Below are 25,657 nucleotides of genomic sequence, written 5' to 3'. Positions count from 1 at the left end.
ATAAAAGCTGAAAATTTCCCAACCCTCATGAAAGAAATGACCTTGCATGTCCAGGAAGCACAGTGTACCCCAATCAGAATAAATGTGAATAGACCTACTCCCATAAGTCTATTCACATTCATAGTAGGTCTAATAGGACTACTCCAAATGTCAAACATCAAAGACAAAGAAAATTCTGAGAGCAGCAATGGAGAAGCAAACTATCACATACAATGGATGCCCAGAAAGATTTAGTATGGATTTCTCCTCAGAACTTGGAGAAGACAGTGGTATGATACAATTAGGATATTAAAAGAGAAAAACTGCTAGCTGAGAATTCTTTATCAAGCAAATTGGTCTTCAAATATGAAGGTGAGTTTAAAATACAAACAAAACAGAAATTAAGAGAATTCATAAAAGTGATTCCATTTTATAGGAAATATTAAAGGAAGCCTTACAACTGACAGAAAAAGACAGGAGACAGGGGCTTGAAAGAGATTATAGAAGAAAGAATAGCAGAACAGATAACCAAAAGAGAGAAAATACAGACAGAAATAAGACATGACATATGAAAACCAAAGAGTAAAGTGATAGAAGTAAATAATGCATTTACCGTAATATCATTGAATGTGAATGGATACAGGCTGACAGAATGGATGAAAAAACATGAGCCATCCATGTGCTGCCTACAAGAGACTCACCTTAGATCCAGGATAAAAACTGCCCGAAAGTGAAATCTTTGAAAAAGATACTCCATGCTAACAGTAACCAAAAATGATCATGTCCTCTACACAAGTAATAGAAAAAACTTGCAAACTTTGAGGAGTGATTCTGCAGGTCTTTGGGATTTGAGGTTCTATGACAATAGAAAAGAAGCCACTGCCTCTTGTGGTTTAGAAAAGCCTGAGAGAAGAGAGAGAAGAGGCAGGAGGAGGAGGGGGAGGGGGAGGAACTGGAAGGAAGAGGGGGGTAATGGGACATAAAGAATGGCAGGGAAGGTTCTTGTGGTCAGAGTGATGTGGGCTATGAGTGGGAGGCTCTTTGTCTCTTCAGAGATAACCTAAACTATCTGTGACTTGTGGGTGTGGGATGATAAAAGGCTGCAGTCCCATTGCAAGGACTCTAGTCCCAGGAAATAGTTTAACAATGCAAGGTCTATAAACTTTAATTATTCAGGGGAAATGCAAACAAAATATGCTAAAAGCTTACCTAGAATACCTAAGGTCCATGCTAAAATCTTACCTAAGATGTGGAAGATATATATGCTAATCCAAGCCTATTGAGAACTGAAACAAAAGGACCATTTGGCCCTTTCCTCTCTGTATAAAAAGTACTCAAAAATCTCATTCTGGGCTTGGGATTGAAACAGAAAGCTCCAGATCAAACCTCTCTCAAATTCTACAACAAGAGAGGACCCTGCAAAGGCACTAATAGAAGAGGGGAAGCTTAAGTGAGCTAGGAGAAAAACCCTCTGACCAGGTTCTGTACTAGAGCAGAAAAGAAAAATGCTTTAATTGGTTCTAGTAATGAAGACTAGCGAGAGACTTGCTCAATTGCAAAATTCCTTTTTCTTCCTAATTCACTCTTGAGTATGTGATGTGGGCTATGGATGGGAGGCTCTTTGTCTCTTCAGAGATAACCTAACCTGTCTGCAGTCCTGCCCTTGGTGACCATGGTCACCTTGGTCATGGCAAGGACTCCAGTCCCAGGAAACATTTTAACAATGCAAGGTCTATAAACTTTAAGTATTCAGGGGAAATGCAAACCAAATATGCTAAAAGCTTATCTAGAATGTCTGAAGTCTATGCTAAAAGCTTACCTAACCTGTGGAAGATATATATGCTAATTCAAGCCTATTGAGAACTGAAACAAAAGGACCATTTAACCTTTCCTCTCAGTATAAAAGAAACTTGAAAGTTTTCTGGGCCTGGGTTTGCAACAGGAAGTTACCAAGTCCAGCCGGCCTTCAATAAACCATTTTTCCTTCTCAAAATCCTTCCTGAGTGCTGGCCTCTCTATACACAAATAATCAAACCTCTCTCAAATTCTACTGATATAGCCTGTGCATTAAATCAAAATTATTTCCAAGAGTACCTAGTCTCCAAGATGGCCAGATAAGTAATATAGGCCCTACAGTCTTTGAATGTTCAGAAGGGATGTGAGACTGAGTGTGTATTCAGGGCTGCCTCCAGACAATGTGGAGCTATGCTAATCCAAACTGGCTTGGATGTGGAGAATATGTAACTCACCTAGAGGAAATAACCTATGTGATACTAAGATCAAACACTGAAGAACCTAACCAAAGGTCTGTTTACCATCACTGTTAGTCTTCCTAATCCTATATTCTCTGTATAACAGGGTCTGGAAAAGGCTGTTCGGGGCTCGGTTTTTATTAGGACAAGAGTCCGCCGAGCCCGGCTGGTTGAAATAAACCAACTTCCTTCTCGGTATTCTCATGTCCTGGCCTTCAAAACCACGCATACCCGAATTTCTCCACTACATTTCAACATATGTCTGTGTTGATGATACTTTTTTAACTTAATACCCTAGCTTTTAGCCATTTTTAGAACTAGAGAACCTATTCCTTGAACAGGAACCAGTCAGGATTTTTGTGGCTCTTTTGCAATGTAGGCACACCTTGTCCTTTTGGATGGCATAGAACTCTACCATCAGCAGGTGACAACTCAGAACTGTGCAGGTAAGAGATATAGTAGAAAGAAAGTGTTCCTTTCAAGCACCAAAGAACATTATAATTATGACCGTTTCTTTTTCCTCCACTTCACATCTGTATTTTTTTTTGTTAGGTGAAATTAACATAACATAAAATTAACAATTTTAACAGTACATTCTGTGGCATTTAGTATATTTACTATGTTGTGCATCAAATTTATCTAGTTTCAGAACATTTTTATCCACTCCAAAGGAACCCTCATAGATCCAAAGGGAGTTACTCTACCTTCCCCACTCCCCTCAACCCCTCCCAGCCATTAATCATCTTTCTGTCTCTCTCTGTATTTGCATATTATGGTGGGGGTGGAGTATGGGAACCTCATACTTTTTTTTTGTGATCAATGTAGCTTTAAAAAAAGGGCAATTAAATAAAATTTTTAAAAAATGTTTCCATTTACTTGATAGTTTTTTGACATTACAGGAATAATCTGTTTGGAGTTATTACACAAGTCCTAAAAGATGAATTACTGACAGTTTGCCCCGAGTATTGCTCTAAAATATTCCAAGTGTTGATTCACTTATAACCATAGCATTTCATAGGTCTTAATTTCCCTTGAAGATTTTCCACTTTAAAAACCTGTGTATCTTGAGAAACTACAATTCTGCCCATTTTAACTATTTTTATCATCTTGGGTCCTAGAATCAAGACCTGTTAGTTGAAAAGGAGCCAGTCACCTTCTGTTTACAATGAGACTCCCGGCTCCCCCCCACCCAGCGCACCTCCTGCTGCCCTTTATTGCGCTGCACCCAGAGCTTCAGTCTTTTGTGATGTAGAAGAATGTTTATCTCACAACAGGGGGGCCGGCAGCTCTTCCTGGGAGGCGGCCCCATTCCTGGCCAGGGGGATCCAAGGGGCTGCCAGGCCTCAGCCAGGTCTCGGGGGTGGGGAGACGCTCGGCCCAGGAGAACACAGGTAGGGGCCCGGAAGGCGGGTGGGACAGGAGAGCCGAGGGGCGCGAGGGCGCGCGGGCCCGCCTGGCAGGGGCGTGACCGGGCACTCAGCCCCGCCCCCTCGGGCCCCACCCCCTCAGGTCCCACCCCCTCAGGCCCCACCCGGCATGCGGCGCGGCGGCGGCCCTTTGAAGCTCCGGGTGTTCGGGGTCGTCGGACGCGCTGACCTGGTGCTCCAGCAGGGCCGAGGCCCGGTGCGGGGCTCCGCGTGTGCGGGGCGTGTCTGGCCCGCGAGCAGGCGAGCAGCGAGCGCTGGCCCGGAACCCTCAGGCGGAGCGCGCGGCCCCTCCTCAGACGCCCGCCTGCGCCCGGCTCGGAGCCCGGTACGTTTGCGGACCCCACCTGGCGGCGGCGGCGGCGGCGGGGCGGGTGGGTGGGGAGCGCCCGCGGGCCTGTGGGCGCGGCGGGGCGCGGGGCTGCGGGGGCCCCCGGCAGCGCAGAAAAGCGACCGAGCGGCTATCCCCGCGCTGCGCTGTGGGAGCGCCCAGCCTTGCGGCTGCCGAAGCTCCTGCTCACTTGACGGTTGTGCGCGGCACCCTCGCCGGTCCTGCCCTCTCTGTGCGGTTTGGGACCGGGAGGTTGCGGGCTGCCTTCGCCGGGCCCTCGGCAGCAGGGGGCTTGGGGCCTGCTTCAGTCTTTGGCATTTTTCCAGACGCGGATAACTTGTTTATTCGGTGAAAGTTATTTGAATGAAATTACCTCGTTAGAGCTGAAGAGCTATTTACGATGTACCACCTTCTCTTATCCAAGCCCCGTTTGATAGGCATTTGTATTTTTTTCCCCAGTTTTGGCGGCCATGAACTTGCTGTGGGAATCATGGTACAGCAATTTGTCTTGGATAGATATCTCGGAGTGGAACTAGCAACAATGATGTAAGTTTATATTTTTAAGAAACTGACAAAATGTTTCCCAAAGTGGCAGCACCATTTGGCATTCTCACTAGAAATATATAAGGACTCTAGGTTTTCCATATCTTCTTTAACAGTTGGTATTATCTTTCTTGATTTTAGCCATTTTACTATGTCTATATGATAAGTCATAGCAGGTTTTGATTTGTATTTCCCTAGTTATGAAAAGAATTGAATGTTTCTTCTCTGGTGAAAGTGTTATTTACATATTTTCCCATTTTTAAGTGCTATTTGTCAATTTTTTTAAAAAAATCATTTTATTGGTACGTATCAAGGAAGCATACAGTTCATCCAAAGTGCGCAATCATTGGTATTCGGCAGCATCACATAGTTGTGCATTCATCACCTCTATCATTATTAGAGCATTTTCATAATTTCAATAATAATAAATAAGAAAATCCATCACTTCTCCATCTGTGCCTCCCCTACTCTTCACAACTCCCATTTTTGAATATTCTTGCACAAATACTTTTTTCCCCTTTATAAATTGATTTATATTTACATTTTATATAAATGAAATCATACAGTGTATTATACAGTATATTTAATTCATAGTAATGCTGTATTTACTGTATTTGTCCTTTGTGTCTGGCTTCACTCAACGTAATGTCCTCCAGGTTCATCCACATTGTCAAATGTTTTATGACTCCCTTTCTTCTTACAGCTGCATTATATTCCATCATGGGAATATACCACTGTTTGTTTATCCATTCCTCAGTTGATGAACAACTGGGTTCTTTCCAGCTTTTGACAGTTGTGAGTAGCACTGCCATGGACATAGGTGTGCAGATGTCTGTTTGTATCTTTCAGTTCTGGGTGTAGACCCAATAGTGATATTGCTGGGTCACTGGCAAATCTGTATTCACCTTTAGGAACTGCCCAGCAGTCCTCCACAGGGGCTGTACCATTCTGCATTCCCACCAATAGGGAATAAGTGTTCCTATCTCTCCACATCCTCTCCAACATTTGTAGTTCTCTGACTTTAATAGTGGCCATTCTGATAGATGTGAAATGATATTTCTTAGTTGTGATTCGCATTTCACTAATTTTTACTCATGTTGGACATTTTTTCATGTGTTTTCTTGCCATTTGTATTTCTTCCTTGGACAAATGTCTACTCATGTCTTTTGCCCATTTTTTAATTGAGTTTTTTTATTATTGAGTGGTAACATTTCTTTATATATTATAGCTATTAAACCCTTATTGGACATATGATTTCCAAGCATTTCTTTATGCCGAGACAGCTGCCTTTTTACCCTTTTGACAAAGTCCTGTGAGGTGCACACGTGTTTAATTTTGAGGAGGTCCCATTTATCTATTTTTTCTTTTGTTTTCATGTGCTTTGTCCAAGAAACCACCATGTAGCACAAGGTCCTTAAGATGTTTCCCTATATTTTTTTCAGGTAGTTTTATGATCCTTCCTTTTATATTTAGGTCTCTGATCCATTTTGAGTTGATTCTTGTATAGGATGTAAGATAGGGGTCCTATTCCATTCTTTTGGTTATAGATATCTAGGCCTCCCAGCACCATTTTTTGAAGAGACTTTTTTCCCATTAACATGGACTTGGTAGATGTGTCAAACGCTAGTTGACCATCAAGGTGAGGGTTTATTTCTGGATTCTCAATTCTATTACACTGATCAATGAGTTTTTCTATATGCCAGCACCATGCTGTTTTTATCTCTGTAGCTTTGTAATATGTTTTAAGATCTGGCAGTGAAATTCCCACCATGTTGCCCTTTCTTAGGATGCTTTTGATTATTTAGGTGCACTTTCCCTTCCAAATGAATTTGGTAATTGCCTTTTCTTTCTTTTCTTTTTTTTTTTTTACAGATTTATTTATTTATTTAATTCTCCCCCTCCCCTGGTTGTCTGTTCTCTGTGTCTATTTGCTGCATCTTGTTTCTTTGCTTCTGTTGTCGTCAGCCGCAGGAGAAGTGTGGGCAGCGCCATTCCTGGGCAGGCTGCACTTTCTTTCATGCTGGGCAGCTTCTCCTTAGGGGCACACTCCTTGTGCGTGGGGCTCCCCTATGTGGGGGACACCCCTGTGTGGCAGGGCACTCCTTGTGCGCATGAGCACTGCGCATGGACCAGCTCCACATGGGTCAAGGAGGCCCGGGATTTGAACCATGGACCTCCCATGTGGTAGACGAATGCCCTAACCACTGGGCCAAGTCCTTTTCCCTGCCTTTTCTATTTCTGTAGAGTAGGCTGTTGGAATTTTGATTGGTATTATATTGAGCCTATAAATCAGTTTAGGTTGGATTGACATCTTCATGATATTTAATCTTTCAGTACGTGAACACGGAATGTCATTCCATTTGTTTAGGTCATTTTAAATTTCTTTTACCACTGTTTTGTAGTTTTCTGCATATAGGTCCTGTACTTCTTTGATTAAGTTGACCCCTACATATTTGAGTCTTTTTCTTGCTTATTGTAAATGGAATTTTTCCCTGATTTCTCCTCAGATTGTGCAGTACTAGTGTACAAAAAACACTGATTTCTGCATGTGGCTCTTGTATTCTGCCACTTTGCTGAACTCATTTATTAGCTCAGGTAGCTTCATTGTAGACATTTCAGAATTTTCTAAATATAGGATGATGTCATCTGCTAATAGTGCAAGTTTTACTTCCTCTTTTCTTATTTGTATGCCTTTAATTTTTTTTTCTTCTCTAATTACTCTAGCTAGAACTTGTAGTACAATGTTGAATAACAGTGGTGATAGTGCACATCCTTGTCTTGTTCCTGATCTTCGATGGAAAGCTTTCAGCATTTCCCCACCAAGTACAATGTTGGCTGTGGGTTTTTCACATATCCTTTTACCATATTGTGGCATTTTCCTTCCAATCATATCTTTTGAAGTGTTTTTTTTTATCAAGAAAGAATGCTGGATTTTGTCAAATGCCTTTTCTGTGATGATCATGTGTTTTTTTCCCCTTCAATTTGTTAATGTGGTGTACTATGTTGACTGATTTTCTTATGTTGAGCTAGCCTTGCCTAGCAGGAATAAATCCCACTTGGTCGCGATGTGTAAGTCTTTGATAATGTTGCTTGATTCAATTTGTCAACATTTTGTTGAGAATTTTTGTATCTCTATTTCATTAGAAAGATTGGTCTGTACTTTTCTTTCCTTATACTGTCTTTATCTGGCTTTGGTATTAGGGTGATGTTGGCTTCATAAAAAGAGTTGGGTAATTTTCCCTCCTCCTCTTCATCATTTTGGAAGAATTTAAACTGGATTGGTGTTAATTCTTTTCAAAATACTTGGTAGAATTTATCTCTGAAGTCATCTGGTCCTGAGCTTTTCTTTGTTGGGAAGTGTTTGATGATGGATTCAGTCTCTTTAAATGTGATTTGTTTGTTAAGTTCTTGAATTTCTTATAGTGTCAGTGTAGATTGTTGGTGCATTTCTAGGGATTTGCCCATTTCTAGGTTGTCTAGATTGTTGGCATACAATTTCTCAGAATATCTTCTTTTGATTCTTTTTATTTTTGTGGGGTCAGTCATTACTTCCCTCCTTTCATTTCTGATTTTTTTTTGCCTCCTTTTTCTCCTTTGTTAATCTTGCTAGCAATTTGTCAATTTTACTGATCTTCTCAAAGAACCAGCTTTTGGTTTTGATTTTCTCTTTGTTGTTGTTTTTCTCAATTTCATTTTATTTCTGCTCTAATCTTTATTATTTCTTTCCTTCTGCTTGCTTTGAGGATTGGTTTGCTGTTCTTTTTCTGATTTCTGTAGGTGTTCAGTTAAGTGTGAGTTTAGCTCTTCTTTTTTAATATAGGTGTTTAGCACCATAAATTTCCCTCTCAAGACTGGCTTTGCTGTATCCCATAAGCTTTGGTAATTTGTGTTCTCATTTTCATTTTTCTCAATATATTTCCTGATTTCACTTGGAATTTCTTTTTTGATCCACTGATTATTTAATAGTATGTTGTTTAGAGTCCACACAGTTGTGAAGTTGCCTTTTTCTTGTCTATTATTGATTTCCAGTTTTATTCCATTATGATCTAGGAAGGTGCTTTGTATAATTTCAGTCTTTTCACATTTATTGAGACATGCATTGTGCCCTGCATGTGGTGTATCCTGGTGAAGGATGCATCGGCATGTGTGAAGAATGTATAACCTGCTGCATTTGGATGCAGCATTCTGTGTGTCTTTTAGGTCTAACTCATTTATTATTCTTTAAGGTCTCTGTTTCCTTGTTGATCTTCTGTCCAGTTCTGTCTCATGATGTGAGTGGTGTATTAGAGTCTCCAGTGATTATTGTAGAGATGCCTGTTTCTCCCTTTGGTTTGGTCAGAGTTTGTCTTACATATTTTGGGGCACCCTGGTTAGATGCATAAATATATCTTCCTGGAGGGTTGCCCTTTTTATTAATATATAATGGCCTTCTCTGTCTCATAACTTCTTTTCACTTAAAGTTTGTTTTGTCCAATAATAGTATAGCGATCCCTGCTCTTTTTTGGTTTCTATTTACATGGAGTATCTTTTTCCAACCTTTTACTTTCAGCTGGTTTGTATCCATGAGTCTAAGGTGGGTCTCTTGTAAGCAGTGTGTGGATGGCTCTTGTGTTTATTATCCATTCTGTCAATCTATATCTTTTGTTTGGTGCATTTACTTCATTCACAATCAATGATACTACTGTAAATGCATTATTTCCAACATTTTATTCTTTGGTATTCATGTTGATATCATATTTTGGTCTTATCTTTTTACTCTTGGTTATCCTTTCTGCTATTCTTTTTTCTCTACTCTGCTCCAGGCCTCTCTCTTCTGTTTTTTCCTTTCAGGCTCTATGGCTTCCTTATTATTTCCTGCAATTTGGATTCTTTTTTACAAACTCTCCTAGTTTCTGTTTGTTTGTGGATATTTTATACTCACCTACATATTTGGAGGACAGTTTTGCTGGGTGCAGAATTCTTGGCTGGCAGTTTTTCTCTTTCAGTCTCCTAATTGCATCATACCACTGTCTTCTCGCTACCATGGTTTCTGATGAGAAATCCACACTATTACTGGGCATCCCTTGTATGTGATGATTTGCTTCCCTTACTGCTCTCAGAATTTTCTCTTTATCTTTGACATTTGACATTCTGAATAATATATGCTTTGGAGTATATCTATTGGGGTTTATTCAGATTAGGATAAGGTGGGCTTCTTGGACATGCAGGGTCATTTCTTTTGTAAGCATTGGGAAATTTTAACTATTCCCTTAAATACTCTTTCTAATCCTTTTCCCTTCTCTTCTCCTTCTGGAACTCCCATGACATGTACGTTGTTGTGTTTTCTCTTGTCATTCATCTCCCTGAGGCTCTGCTCAATTTTTTTTCCATTTTTTCCCTCCCTCTGTTCTTTTCTCTCTTCAATTTCAGCTGTTTTCTGTCTTTGGTATCACTTATTTTTTCTTTTATCCTTTCAAGTCTGCTTGAAATTGTTGTAAACCTTTAATGTTGTTTTTGATTTCACCTATTGCATCTTTCATTCCCATGAGCTCTGTTGCTTTTCTCTTCCACATTTCAAGTTCTCTTTGTGCTTGCTGAACATCTTCTTGAATGACATTCATCTCTTAAACCATATTGTCTTTTAACTCATGAATTTAATTTTGGAAATTGGTACACATCTCATTAATTAGCTCTCTCAAATCCTGCATCTCTTCTGGGACTTTGATATATTCCTTTTCCTGGGCTATGCCTTCCATTTTCTTATTCTGGCTCATAAATTTTTGCTGATGTCTAGGCACCTGATTAGTATGTAGTTTACTCAGATGCTCAATTTCTTTGTCTTTTATTGGGATTTAGTGGCAAGAGGCTGTGTGTTACTGTTGCTCTTTGATTCTTGATTCAACCTGGATCATTAGGCTTGTCCTTGTTAGTTGCTCAAAAGTGTGCTCTGCACCCAGTAATGTTTTGCAGACCTACTTCCTAGGGCCTTGGGAGGCAAGCTATAAAGGTCAGAAAATGCCTCATTTATTTTTAGTTTTCTCATATGTACTACCAAGTTCTGCCAGCAGATGACACTCTTTGGCAGCCCTCAGTTCGATGCCTGTTTAATGTGTTTTTACTGTAACACAGCCTGGATCAATGTGAGAAGATCCTGCCTGGAGGCTAAGATCCTTGTAATTTGGACTTTCTTATAAAAAAGTCTCTAGCCTTCTCTGGCATCACCCTCCCATTTCCTGGGTAAGAAATAATTCTACTCCCTTCTGCATCTTCAACAATCAGTCCCTGTTCATTGAGGAGATTGAGAGGGTCAGATTTCTTTACTCCCTTGCAGCCCTCTAAGGCAAACAATGGCAAGGCCTCTCTGACCTGGAAGGGCCCATGGGACACAACAGACCAAATTTGTGGGTCCAAAGATGAGTCAGCCTTAGATTGTGTCCCTCTCTCTCCTGTTTCCTGGGAAGGTACATCCTCAACAATCAACCCCGGCTATAAGAGAGGGAGATTGAGAATGTTGGATTTCTCCACCTCTGTTTAGTAGCCCAAGGTAGACAACAGTGTGGTCCCAGTCAGCCTGGAAAAGCTGGTGGGGCACAGCAGACCAGAATTGTGGGTCAGAAGCTGTCAGCCTTAGGCTGTGTCCCTCTCTTTCACCTTTCCCAGGATAGTAGATCCCTGGATACCCCTTTGTAGTCAGCTTAGAGGCCTTTGTATCCTTTTTTAAATTTAATTTTAAAAGATCCTTAGATTACATAAATTGTTACATTGAAAAATATAAGACATTCCCATATGCCCCACTCCCTATACCTCCCACTGTTCCCAACATTAACAACTTCTAGCATTAGTGTGCTACACTCATTACAACTGATGAACAGATTTTGAAGCATTGCAACTAAGCATGGATTATAGTTTACCTTGTAGTTTACATTCTCTTGCATTCAATTCTGTAGGTTATGGCAGAATATATAATGGCCTGAGTATTAATCAGTCAAAGGTGTACTGATGTAAAATGCCAGAAATTGGTCGATTTTTTTAATAAAGGGTATTTATTTGGGGTAGGAGCTTACAGATACCAGACCATAAAGCATAAGTTACTTCCCTCACCAAAGTCTGTTTTCACATGTTGGAGTAAGAGGCTGCCTACATCTGCGAGGGTTCAGGTTTCCTGGGTTTCCTCCCTTCCGCAGTCTTGCTTCTCTGTGAGTTCAGGGTTCCTTGCTTCCTAGGACTCCCGCTTCAGCATCAAATTCCAACATAAAAACTCCTACATTAAGAACCTCTAGGGAAACAGACTTTGGCCCAGTGGTTAGGGCGTCCGTCTACCATATGGGAGGTCTGCGGTTCAAACCCCAGGCCTCCTTGACCCGTGTGGAGCTAGCCCATGCACAGTGCTGATGCGCGCAAGGAGTGCCATGCCACACAAGGGTGTCCCCCGCGTGGGAGAGCCCCACGCGCAAGGAGTGCGCCCGTGAGGAAAGCCGCCCAGCGTGAAAAGAAAGAAGCAGCCTGCCCAGGAATGGCACCGCCCACACTTCCCGTGCCGCTGACGACAACAGAAGCGGACAAAGAAATAAGATGCAGCAAATAGACACCAAGAACAGACAACCAGGGGAGGGGGGGGAAATTAAATAAATAAATAAATCTTTAAAACAAACAAACAAACAAACAAAAACCTCTAACTCTGTCCTTTGCCATGCCTTTTTTCTGCCCACCAAAGGGTTGGGACTCAATGCCCTTCTGGCACAAGTGATTAACATAATTACCTAATCAGGTAATCCTATAAATCCAATATAATCTCATATGCCCAGAGGAAAAGATCATTTTACAAACATAATCCAATACTTCTTTTTGGAATTCATCAATAATACCAGACTGCTACAGCCTGTATCTGTCATTGCAATGTCAGGTCTATTCCAAGTCCTGAAAATGCCCCCATATTATACCTCTTTTTCCCTCTCCATGACTTCAGCACCTCCAGTGGCCATTGTCTCCACATTGGTGATAGATTTTCCATTGATATAACCACAATAAGTCTATAGTGGAATACCAGTAAGTCCACACTCCTGAGGATTCTGGAATAGTGATGCCTACTCTACCAGAGAGGGGACTTTGATCCCCTTTGGCTGATAAATGGGACTTTCTTGCTTGCAGTTGTAGACTTTCTCAGTTCCTTGGTGTGATGGTTGTCCATCCTCACCTCCTTGTTAGTTGACCTAGGTGAGTCCAATGAACTGGAGAGTAGGTGTTACAACTCCACTGAGGTTCAGGGCCCAGCTGGCACAGGAACATTTCAGAGATTCAAGTCTTTTGGATGTACACCTACCAATTCCAGCATCAACTATAGTTTCAAATAAAAGAGATAGAAGAGGCATGTGTAGAGAAGTCACATTTGAGTCCAGCTCTGTCACACTCAGGAGCACAAACTCTGAAGTAGGGCCCAATGGCCAGGCTTCAATCTCCAGAGCTATCTGCCCTGACCGTATAAGCTGGGTGTCTCTGGATCCCTCAGATGTCCCACTATTTGTTTGTGGTAGTATCTGCTTTGGCAGCCTATGAGATCCTGTGGAGACTTTTATAAGGATAACTCTCTGATGGCCTCCTGGCTTACTTTGAAGTCTGTTAACCATATAAACTCATGTATCTTTACCTTTTCCCCCTTTAGTTCAGTGTCTTTTTCCAGTTGCATCATCCTCTGGTGCTTGGTAGTAATCCCTCAGTGTCAGGGAGGCTCATTCCTGGGAGCCACGTCCCACATTGGGGGGGAAGGTAATGCATTTATATGCTGAGTTTGACTTAGGGAGAGGCCATATTTGAATAACATGGAGGCTCTCAGGAAGTAGCTCTTCAGTACCCTACATCACTATGCTAACTTGCAAATTTAAGAGCAAAAAGTGCATAAGCATAGTCATCTATCTCAAGCGTATATCAGTGGACCATCCTTTTTCACTAGTCATTGCTCCTTGGAGGATTGCTGCTATAGCATTAGAGAATGTGGCAGAGCTCCCAAGGATAGGAATTCAGTATTCTTTCAGTTGTTGTGTGAATCTCTACCCACTGTGGCAATGCCCCATGAACATTGGAACATATTTATATACCTTATATATATCCCCACATGAACTTCCTTCCATGTATCTATCCCCCATCATGTACCCCCCACACCAATGATCCTCCTCTATCATAGTTGTAACCCTTCTGTAATCTAGAAGTTCTTCAAAAATGAAGCTAAGAATATTTTCAAATTTGCTTAATAGGAAAATGAAATAATAACGAAAGGCTTAAACATAAGAAAAAATACATGATAATTTAAGAAAACTAAAACTAAAATAAGGTTAAAAAGGGGTATTTAAAAAATGAAAAATAGTAAAAGAATTGTTTTTTAAGTTTTGCCTTTCATCACTGTAATATATGTTGTGCTATATGTACAGTTGCATTTTCTTCCATTACTTCACCAGTACTTTATTTTTTCATTTTGTCTACAAAGAAGTTTTAGGTCACAGTGAAGTCACATACAGAATGGAGGGGACTCTCATATACCCAACATCCTCCCCTTTTTCCCTTTCTTTGTTAATAATCTTTTTACATGTGGATGGCATATATGTTACAACTGATGTACAAGTATTAAAACATAGCTTCAAACTATGGTCAGTGGTTTCTATTATGGTTTACATTTTACACCATTCACTTTTATAAATTTTTGATGAAATTTAACATGGCCTGTATCCATCATTGCAAGATCATGCAGAATTCTTCCTTTGCCCCCTAAATACTCACTCTTCTGTTGATCCCATTCTTTCTCTCTCCCCCCACAGGACCCACCAGGCTTCACTCCTTGAAGAACAAAATTTGTAGATATTTGCAACAGTGCTGCTGGCTTGACACAGTAGTCTGTCCTCTCCTGTTAGGAACCACCCATACTCTCCAGAGACACCCTCCCCTGTGTTTGAGAACATATCAAGACTCCCCTGTATGGGAGCTTAACTCCTTTTCACTCATTATGTGGTTCCCCCTCCACTGATCCAACACACTATGACAAAATCATCACTTGCACCTTCTTTAGAAGACTGCCCCAGGTGTGCCCTCTCCCAAATGTATTTCCATCCAACACCCTAAACCAGTAGCCCTTCCTTGTCATATTGCCAAAACAATTTTCTCAGCATTGTAGTTTCAACCACATACCTGCCAATGTTCACCTGCTACCTCCCCCCTCAACTCTTTCCCCATTTCCATGGACCATCCAACCCATCCTCCCTACCCTAGACCCATCAAGCTTGCACCACCCAACCCAATAGTATCCTTACACCCCTGTCATATCCCTTCACTGCACAACTACTCATACTTTATCATAGATTGCACCCCTGTGGGCATTGGCTTACAACCTTCTCCCTTTCTATTTCCTGTAAACCTATCTTCCAGACTCTAGCTCCCTGTGTTGGCTCAATTAGCTTAATTCTTATCAAAGAAGTCATTCAATATTTGTCCTTCAATACCTGGCTTGCTTCATTTAACATAAGAACCTTCAGATTCATTCATGTTATCCCATGTGTTGTACTGTATTCCTTCTTACAGTTGGTAGTGTTCCACTGTATGTATCTACTGAATTTTGATTATCGATTCATCTCTTAATGGGCATTTGGGTTGATTCCAGTTTTGGAAATAGTGAATAATGCTGCTATGAACATTGTTGTGTATAATCGGTTCTTGTCCTTGTTGTCAGTTCTGGGTATATACCCAGCAGTGGAATTGATGGGTCATATAGCAGAATTATAGTTAGTTTTTTGAGGAAACCCCAAACTGTCATCCACAATGGCTGGGCTGTTCTACATTCCCACCAGCAGTGGATGAAGATGTCCATTACTCCACATCCTCTCCAACACCTTAGTTCTCTGATTTTTTAATGTCCACCAGTCTAATGGAAGTAAGATGGTATCTTGTTGTAGTTTTGATGTGCATTTCCCTAATAGCTAGTGATGTTGAGCATGTTTTCATATGCTTTTTAGCCTTTTGTCTTCCTTCTTTGGAGAAGTGTCTGTTCAAATCACTTGTCCATTTTTTAAATGGATTGTTTGTCTTTTTATTTTGAGATATTTCTTCACATATGGTGGACATTAGGCTCCTATCAGATATTTGATGTTTCCAAATATTTTCTACCATTGCTGAGGCTGTCTTTTCACTTTCTTCACAAACTCCTTTCAGGTGCAAAAGGTTTTAATTTTGAGGAGGTCCCATTTATCTATTTTTTTCTTTTGCTTCTCATGCTTTGGGATTGAAGTTCATGAAGACATTTGCTATTACAAGGTCCTATAGAAGCTTCCCTACTTATCTTCCAAGGTCTTTATGGTTTTGGCTCTTATAATTAGATCTTTGATCCATCTTTAGTTTTCCTATAAGGTGTGAGATGGTGTTCCTCTAATTCTTTGGTTATTTATGTCCAGTCTCCAAGCACCATTTATTGAAGAGGCCATTCTTTCCCAGCCGAGTGGATTTGGTGGCCTTGTTGAATATCAAATGACTGTATATGTGATGATCTATATCAGAACTCTCAGTTCAGTTCCATTGGCTAGTATGTGTATTCTTGTGACAGTACCATGCAGTTTTGACCACTCTAGCTCTGTAGTATGCTTTAAAGTCAGGTAGTGTGATTGCTTCAATTTCATTTTACTTTTTCAATATGTCTTTGAATACTTGGGGACTCTTGCCCTTCCAAATAAGTTTCATAGTTTTTCCAAGTCATTAAAAAATGCTGTGTTGATTTTTATTGGGATTGCATTAAATTGTAGATTAGTTTGGGTAGGATAGACATCTAATGATATTTAGTCTTCTTATGCATGAGCAGGGAATATTCTTCCATTTATTTAAGTCTTCTTTGATTTCCTGTAACAGTGCTTTGTAGTTTTCTGCATATAAGTCATTTACTTCTTCAGTTAAACTGTTCCTAGGTATTTGGTTTTTTTTAGTTTCTATTGTAAATGGTATTTTTTTTCTTGATTTCCTCATCAGATTGCTCATTATTGGTATACAAGAATGCTACTGATTTTTTTTTTTTTGCATTGTTCTTATATCCTGTGACTTTACTGAACTATAAGTTCTAGAAGCTTTGTTTCTGAGGGCATTCTATGTATAGGATCATGTTGTCTGTAAATAAACTTGTACTTCTTCCTTTCCAATTTTGAGGCTTTTTGCATCTTTTTCTGGCTGCAGTGCTCATGCAAGCACTTTGAACACAATGTTACACAGGAGCGGTAACAGTGGACATCCTTGTCTTGTGTCCAGTCTTAGAGCAAAAGCTCTTAGGATTTCACCATTTTATATGATTTAGCTGTTGGTTTTTCATATATACCTTATGTTCTGTTGAGGAAGTTTCCTTCTATTCCTGTCTTTTGGAGGGTTTTAATCAGGAAAGGGTGTGTTTTGTCAAATGCTTTTACTGCATCTGTAGAGATTATCATGTGTTTCTATTCCTTTGATCTCTTTATGAGGTGTATTTTATTGATTGATTTTCTTATGTTTAACACTCTTTGCATACCCAGGATGAAACTCACTTAGTCATAGTGTGAAATTTGCTTGATGTGTTGTTGAATATGATTAGCAAGTATTTTGTTGAGGATTTTCGCATCTAGGTTCATTAGATTGGCCTGTAATTTTCCTTTCTTGTAGCATCTTTGTTTGGGTTTGGTTTTAGGTTAATGTTCACATCATAGAATGAGTTAGGCAATGTTCCTTCTACTTCAGTTTTTTGGAAGAGTTTGAGCAGGATTGGTGTTAGTTCTTTCTGGAATGTTTCATAGAATTCACATGTGAAGCAGGTCTGGGCTCTTCGTTCGGAGATTTTTGTTGACTGTATCTGCTTACTTCTGATTGGTCTGTTGAGTTCATCTTTCTTCTTTCATCAACATAGGCTGCTTGTGTGTTACTAGGAGTTTGCCCATTCTAAATTATTCTTGTTGGCATACAGTTTATCTAAGTATCCTCTTATGATAAACTTGATTTCTGTGGGGTCAGTGGTGATATCCTTTTCCTCATTCCTTATATTTTGTATTTGCATCTTCTTTTTTTTTCCTTGTTAGTGTAGCTAAGGGTTTATCAATTTTATTGATCTCTAAGAACCAGCTTTTGGTTTTATTTTTTCTAGTCCTTTCTTATTTTAAATTTCATTTAGTTCTGCACTAATCTTTGTTATTTCCTTCTTTCTACTTCCTTTGGGGTTAGTTGTTGTTCTTCTGGTTCCTCCAGATGTGCAGTTAAGTCTTTGATTTTAGCACTTTCTTCTTTTTTAATATCAGCATTTATAGCTGTGAGTTTTCCTCTCAGTACAGTTTTTGCTGCATCCCAGAGGTTATGCTATGTTGCTGTGTTATTTTTTCATTCATTTTAAGGTAGTTACCGATTTCTTTGCAATTTTCTCCTTGACCCACTGTTTGTCTAAGAGTGTACTGTTTAACTCCCATATCTTTGTGCCTAATCTGCTTCTCAGCCCCTTGCTGATTTCCAGCTTCTGTGCATTTTAGTCACATAAATTACTTCGTGTAATTTCAGTCTTTCTGAATTCATTGAGAGGTGTTCTGTTGCCTAGCATGTGGTCTATTCTTGAGAATGATCCATGTGCACTCAAGAATAATATATATCCCACTGTATTTGAGTGTAATGTTATGTATATGTCTATTAGGTCCAGACCCTCTAATGTATTATTCAGGGTCTTTACTTCTTTATTGATTCTCATTGAGGTGTTCTGCCTAATGGTGATATTGGTGTATTAAAGTCCCCCAGAGTAATTGTAGAGGCATGCATTTCCCCACTTAGTTTTTTTCCTTGTTTGCCTATGTATTTTGAGGTGCCCTGCTTCAGTGCATAAGTGTTCATGATTGTTCTTTTTTTTCCTTAAAGATTTATTTATTTTTATTTCTCTCCCCTTCCCCCCCCCACTCTGGTTGTCTGTTCTCTGTGTCTATTTTGCTGCATCTTTTTTGTCCACTTGTGTTGTTGTCAGCGACATGGGAATCTGTGTTTCTTTTTGTTGCCTCATCTTGTGTCAGCTGTCCATGCATGCAATGCATTCTTGGGCAGGCTGCACTTCCTTTCATACTGGGTGGCTCTCCTTACAGGGTGCACTCCTTGCATGTGGGGCTCTCCTAAGCAGGGGACACCCATGTGTGGCACAGCACTCCTTGGCACATCAGCACTGCCCATGGGCCAGCTCCACAGAGGTCAAGGAAGCCCGGGGTTTGAACCATTCTTTTTCAAAAGAGATGAGCAGTACCCACTTCCATCAACACCCATTTTCTGGATTAGTGCATCTACAAATTTTTAATCTGCTCAGTGAGTGAAAGGAAAACATGAAAATGATATCTCTCCAAGTAGAGAATATCAATAAAGGGCTAGAAAGTATAAATTTAGTGGAAATAGAAATTCTGGAGTTGAAAAGTAGAATGATATGCGAACTCTAGAGGTGGTCAACAACAGGTGTTTCCCTGACTAAAGAACTAAACAACTCCCTCAGCATCCTGGAGTGTGCACCTTCCTATTTCAGTCCTTCCTCTCCCAGATCATGTGCACTCCAAGAGCAGTGAGACCTTCTAATTTTCTTATTAATTTTACTGGTCACTACTGATGTTGAGTGAATTTTCATACCCTTGCTCATACTTAACTCACTGCAGATCCTGAGATTTAGGGTATAAAGAGGAGGGGACTTGGTCAATTATTGTGTTTTCAGAGTCCTCTACTTCCTTCTGAGAACCAAAAACTTCACCCAGCCTGAATGAAAATATGGCAATGGAGACATAGCTCTGTACTCAGAGATATTCCACATCCTGGCCTCTGTGTCCCTATGAAATTTACAGAAAAATATTGCCCTCCATTAACAGGGAGAATTAGGACTCAAATTTCTGTGAACCCCAGTATCCCTCAGAGAATCCCACATATTCCTACCCAAGTCAACCAGATCTCAATGAAAGCCCTCCTCATATTATATAAATTAGTCTATCCCAGTCTCACAAGGAAGAAAGGTGATTGTTTTCTCTATTAAAGACACTTATTGAAGCCATTTAAATTAGAGAATCGGTTTTTCCATTTCTGTAAACAAAAATGGTGCTGGGATTTTTGTAACTATTGTATTGAATCTGTAGCTCCCTATGTTAAGTATTGATATTAGAATAATATAATCTTATCATTGAACAATGGATGTCTTGCCATATGTTTAGGTCTTCTTTAGTTTCATTCAGTTTGTTTGCCAGTGTTCATGTGTTTTATCCTTTCATTAAATTCATTCTTAGCTATTTTATTTGTTAGCGGCTGATTGAGTGGACTTATTTTTTGTTGTGCTGTATAAACAAAACTGACTTTTGTGCATTTATCTCATACTATGCAAGTTTGCTTTATGCCTTTATTGTTGCACTAGTATTGTTGTGACTTCTTTGGAATTATGTATTAAAAGGGATATGTCATTTATAGGGATAGCTTTCCTTCTTCCATTCCAGTATGGATGACTTTATTTCTTTTTCTTACCCAATTGCTCTGGCTAGAACTTATAGTACAATGCTGAAAAGCAGTGATGAAAGTGAGTTAACTTATCTTGTTCATGAACTCTTGGGAAAGAGTTTCAGTATTTCACTCTTGAGTGTGATGTTAGCTGTGGATTTTTAAAATGCAGCTGTGAACAGAGTAGAATAACTTCCACAAATGACCATCCACGTAGTGAGCAGCAGAAAGCCCCCAGATTATAGGTATCCTGTGAGTGCATTTTTGAAATCCTGGAATGTGAGTTAATTGTTGGATACCTACATTTTTATGATTTTGAAGAACTTAATTCTCACCAATGTCCATATGTTCAATGTTTAATAATAAGATCATGATAGACTATGCCTGAAATATGTTGATGTGTTCTTAAATTTTAAAAATTCAATAAACCCTATTAAATGAATTTTTCTTTCTAGAGGTTATTTATAAAACAGTTCTTTAACTAGAGTAAGAACAAGTATTAACCAGAATCCTTGAGGACCATGTGTGTGCCTGGTGATAGGTGTAAAGCCATATGGTTGTAATATTGTAGTCCAGATAGAAATGACCCTGAACCTATTGGATTATGAATCTAAAGCAATAAAAATGTTTCAAAATTTGCAGAATATGAATCATGATTGCTAACACCAAATATGTATGAAAATAGGTTGATTTAAAACTAAATAGAAAATTAGTAACTGTAGTCATAAAGTATAAGAAACTACAACTAAGGATTGTAGGAATATGATGCATTAAATATACAAAAACAAGATAATTCAGAAATGATATATAGTATAATGTATTGAAATAACATATACATATTACTTTTGAATATATATAGACTTTCATAGATCATTGATTTTGAAAATCTGTAGACATGTATAGAGAATGACTAGATTTTGGCAACATGGAAATATTTCTCCAGAGAGGAGTACATGTAAAAGGAACATTCAATGGTCAGATGGAGAAAGAAAATAGACCAAAAAAGGTGTGGGAGAGGTAATGAATTGAGTGAAGACCCTTTTGGAAGAGTGGTGGAAGTACAGAATTTGAAAATATCAGGAAGAAAGCATCCATACTTTAAAACATTTCATAAAACATGTAGAAAGAGAAACAGATCTGTATTGTTGGAAAGCTATTTTCAGTCTCAATTCTCTCTATAAAATTTTTTTAATCATATGAAAACCAAGAGAAAAAACAGTTATTTTAAAGTATCAAAGTAATATAGGGAGAAAAGGAGTAAGTGCAGAGTAATCCACAACAAATGAATGAAAGCTCTTTGTCATGATCTATATTATGTACTGAAATATGCTTTCTGAAAAGTAGATAACAGGCATTAAGAAAATGAAATACATGATAAGATATAAATTTTTAAAACTCAAAAAGTGAATGAGAAGAAATAAGAAAAATGGAAATACAGCTCAAAATTGAAGTATAATCTCTAAGAAATAGGGTGACAAGATAATGCTTAAGTAGATAAAGTGAAAAGCTGAAAGGGCTGAAATATTAAATGGAGAATGTTCAAGATTAAAGAACACTCAGAAGTTGAATGGTTCAGATGATCCACTAGCTGAGCACTGGGTGCCTGAAGCAGGAAGTGGGTGGGGCCATCCCCAGTCCAGAGGCCTTGGGTGGGGCCTGCACATGGGCAGTGCAGGAAGCTGCCCTGGCCCTCCTCCCATGATGCTCAGCCCAGGCTGCAGGCCTTGGAAGGTGGTGTTTGTTTGTTTGTTTGTTTGTTTGCTTGTCTCCCTCCTTTGTTGTGTCACCTTGCTGAATCTGCTCTCTGCAGCATGTGTGGGCCAGGCAGCGATCGGCAGCCTGTGGGTGAGCCTGCCTTCACAAGGAGGCCCTGGAGATGGGCCACAGCCACTTCCCTGGTGTAGGAGAAATAAAAGCGCCCAAGAGCACCCTGTGCACAGCCGACAAGGCATAGCTTATCAGTTGCCAATACGCTGTCTCTAAGGCAACCACACAGCTAAACAAAATAACCACTGACCACAAGGTCAGACAGAATGGCAACCAGGCCCTGTCCAGCTACACCATGTCTTCTTCCTCCTCTCTGAGCCCTTTTCCCTTTGTTTGATACCCACCAATCAGGCAGTATGGCATGAAAAAGCTCAGACTACATGATCAACCTAACCATCCCCCATAGCTTACCCCTCTCCTTGTTTGGGCATATATTCACCAATCTAATACCACCAATCTAATACCACCTAGCCCCCTTCCCTATTGCCCTGAACTATAAATAGCTGTTTCTATGTTATAAAGTTAGACTTGGTCCAGAACCCTGTCTCTGGAGTGAGTGTGCATAGTCTCGGTATCCGTCCTCACTCCCCCGGGGCCAACTAGTTTGAGCCCACCGGCCTGAGGGACACCTCAGTCTGGTGAAAACCGGTAGCAGTTGTCACCCTGTGACACCCTGGATTGTTTTTTCATGGTTGAATTTTGAGAATTTTGGAAATTCTTTTAATTTATTCTAGAATACCTGTGTGTTTTTTTTGTTTTTTTTTCTTGGTATTAAGCCCAGAGGTTGAACCCATGACCTTATAAGTGGGAAGCCAGTGCTCTACTACCAAGCCACATGGGATCCCCTAAAAATTTTTTGTTTGCTTGTTTTTTGTTTTTGTTTATTTTAGCAAGTACTTAGATCTGAACCCAGAACCTCTCTTGTGGGAAGCAAGTGCTCAACTGCTTGAGCCATAGCCGCTCCCAATATTGTAGATACCTATCCAGATATCAGTTTCAGATAGTCTAGGTATGTGTTCTTTCCTTGTCATAGTTAAGTTTGCAAATATTAGTCCCTGTCTGTAGTTTGCCTTTATAGTTTCTTTTTTACAGATCTGTAGTTTTAAAATTTTGGTGAAGAGCCGTGTATCATTTTTATTTTTTATGGATTTCATTCAGTGCACCCTCTCTTCAGAATCTGTTTCCATGTTTTCAAATATCAAATAGTTTTGATGATACCCCAGTCTTTCTCTTGCCTAACATCACAACTCCATTGATACCTCTGCTTAAATGTCACAAATTTAAAAGCATTTTGATTTCTTTATTTTTAAAGGTGCTTTAGATGCCATAGATATTCCATCAAAAATATAGTGGAATCCCATATACCCTACTCCCTCCCCCTAACACAGTTTTCCCCATGAACATCATCCTTCATTAGTGTGGTCCATTTGTTTCATGGGATGAGCACATATTGAAGCATTGCTGTTAAGCATGGTCTATAGTTTGCATGATGTTTCACGCTTTGCACAGCACATTTTTATATGTTTTGAGAAAATGTATAATGACTTGTCTCTGTTATTGCAGTATGCAAAATTATTCCAGTGTTTGAAAAATGCCCCGCATTATACCTATTCTTCCCTCTCCCTCTCCTCAGAACCTCTGTGTCCACTGCCTTTATTTATATCAATGTTACAAGTTCTTACATTATTAGAATAATAATAGTCTACTTTCATGCATAGTTGCATTCCTCCTGTTTGTTCATTCCTCTGTCTTTTGGAGTTGGGATTGTGTCACTTTCTTACCCCACAGTAATCTAGCAACAGCTACTTCAAATATGTGTAAAACCCAACCACCTGGTTTCCCTAACTGCTGCTGCTCTGTCTAATCCACCATATCACTTGCCTGGACTACTGTGGTAGCTCCCTAACTGGTCTGCCTTTGACCTGCTTGCCACTGTGGTCCATTCTTACCTAGCAGCCAGAATGATCCTGTTAAAACCTCAGGCAAGTCTTGGCCCTTGTTTTTCTTTACTGAAACCCCCATGCATTCCCAGCTTACAGTAAAATGCAAGACTATTACACTGGACTACAAGAACCTCCACAATGTGTGCCCCAAATTTTAAAAGCAGTTTTATTGAGATACAGTTACATACCATATAATCTATCCAAAGTGTACTTTAGTATAATTACGGATGTGTGCATTCCTCACCACAATCAAGTTTAGGACATTTTCATCTCTCCTAGAAGGAAAGCCCTATACTCCTTAGAAGTCACCTCCCAGTCCCTCTGCCATTCCCCAGCCCTACATAACCACTAATTTCATTCCATCTCTATAGACTTATCTTTACGTATATATTAATGAAATCATAGAATATGTGGTACTTTGTGTCTAGTTTCTTTCACTTAGCTTAATGCTTTTTAAAATTACTGCAATTTTTTTAAATGAGGGAAGTTGTATGTTTACAGAAAATTCATGTAAAAAAATAATGTTCCTGTGTATACCTCTATTGTTGACTCTGCATTAGTGCGTCAGCTTTGTGAGGATTGATGAATGAATATAATGTATTACTGATAACTATAATCCTTAATTTACATTAGGTGTATTTTTTCCATCTACCTTCCTATTATTAACCATGTTTAATAGTGCCATACATTTGTTGTAATTCATGAAAGAACAATCTTATATTTGTACTATTAACCTCAGTCCATCATCCATAACAGTTTTCACTTAGTTAAACAATCCCATCTTTAGGCTTCTAGCTTTCCTCCTACTAATGTACAAGATCTTAAACAAATTCTCTCAACCACATTCACAAACATATAATTCACAGTAATGTCCTGCCATCACCACTATCCATTCCCAAACATTTACAATCAACCTAAACAGAAATTCTGCACAATTTAAATATCAGCGCTCCATTCTCTATCCCCATTCTATCCCTTGGTAACATATTCTAGATTCTAATTCTGTGAGTTTGGTTCTTATCCTTAGTTCATATCAGTGAGGTCATACAATATTTGTCCTTTTGTGTCTGGTTTATTTTACCAAACTTAATGTCCTGATGGTTCATCCATGTTGATGCATGTATCAGGACTTCATTCTTTCTTACAGCTGAATAATATTCCATCATATGTATTTACCACATTTTGTTTATTCATCTTCTGGTAGTTATTTGACTTCCACATTTTCTTTATTGTGCTCTGAACATTGGCATACAAATACCTGTCTGAGTCCTTGCTTTCAATCCTTTTGGATATATATGCAGAAGTGGGATTGCCAGTTCATATGGTAATTTTAGGTTAATTTTGAGTTACTGCCAAGCTGTTTTCCACAGCCAGTGCATTATTTTATATTCCTACCAACAGTGTACAAGGTTTCCTATTTATATGCATCCTTACCAGTACTTGCTATTTCCAATTAAAAAAATAATAGCCTTTTGAATGGGTGTGAAGGATAGCTCATCATGCTTTTGATGTGCCTTTCCCTAATGGCTAGTGGACTTGAGCACATTTTCATATGCTTATTTACCATTTGTATATCTTCTTTGTAGAAATGTCTATTTAAATACTTTGCCCAATTTTAATGGGCTTATTTGCCATGCCCACCTCCCTTGGAGGTCATGCAGTGATCAAGCTCTGTCTTCCTTCTCCACTTGTCACTAACTATTTCCTTGATGTGGAAATAACCCCTCACCACTTGGCTGCTTTCTCCTCCTCTTTTGATCCCCAGCTCCAGTCTTGTCTTTTCTGACTTTGGTAACATTTTTTTTTGAGGTACCAGGACTGGGCATTGAACCTGGGACCTTGTATGTGGGAAGATGGCACTGAACCACTGAGCCACATAGGCTCCTTTGAGTTGGTTTATTCATTTCTTTCCTTGTTTGTTTTTAGGAGGCACCAGGAACCAAACCTTAGACATCCTATGTGGGCAGCAGG

General features: G+C 39.5%; 1 long non-coding RNA gene across 1 annotated transcript in view; it reads left to right on the top strand.

The window, feature by feature from the left end:
- The first annotated feature begins 3,904 nt into the window (after window positions 1–3,904).
- LOC131277500 (uncharacterized) overlaps window positions 3,905–25,657 on the top strand; it is a 28,145-nt gene continuing 6,392 nt past the window's right edge. Inside the window, exons 1-2 of the long non-coding RNA XR_009184662.2 lie at window positions 3,905–3,983; window positions 4,446–4,532. This is a non-coding gene — a long non-coding RNA (uncharacterized lncRNA). The remainder of the gene's footprint in view (window positions 3,984–4,445; window positions 4,533–25,657) is intronic.

The sequence above is a fragment of the Dasypus novemcinctus genome, unplaced genomic scaffold, assembly GCF_030445035.2.
Source record: "Dasypus novemcinctus isolate mDasNov1 unplaced genomic scaffold, mDasNov1.1.hap2 scaffold_119, whole genome shotgun sequence".
NCBI lineage: Eukaryota > Metazoa > Chordata > Mammalia > Cingulata > Dasypodidae > Dasypus > Dasypus novemcinctus.
Note: the sequence above shows the minus strand (reverse complement) of the source record. Positions and strands in the feature narration are given on the sequence as shown.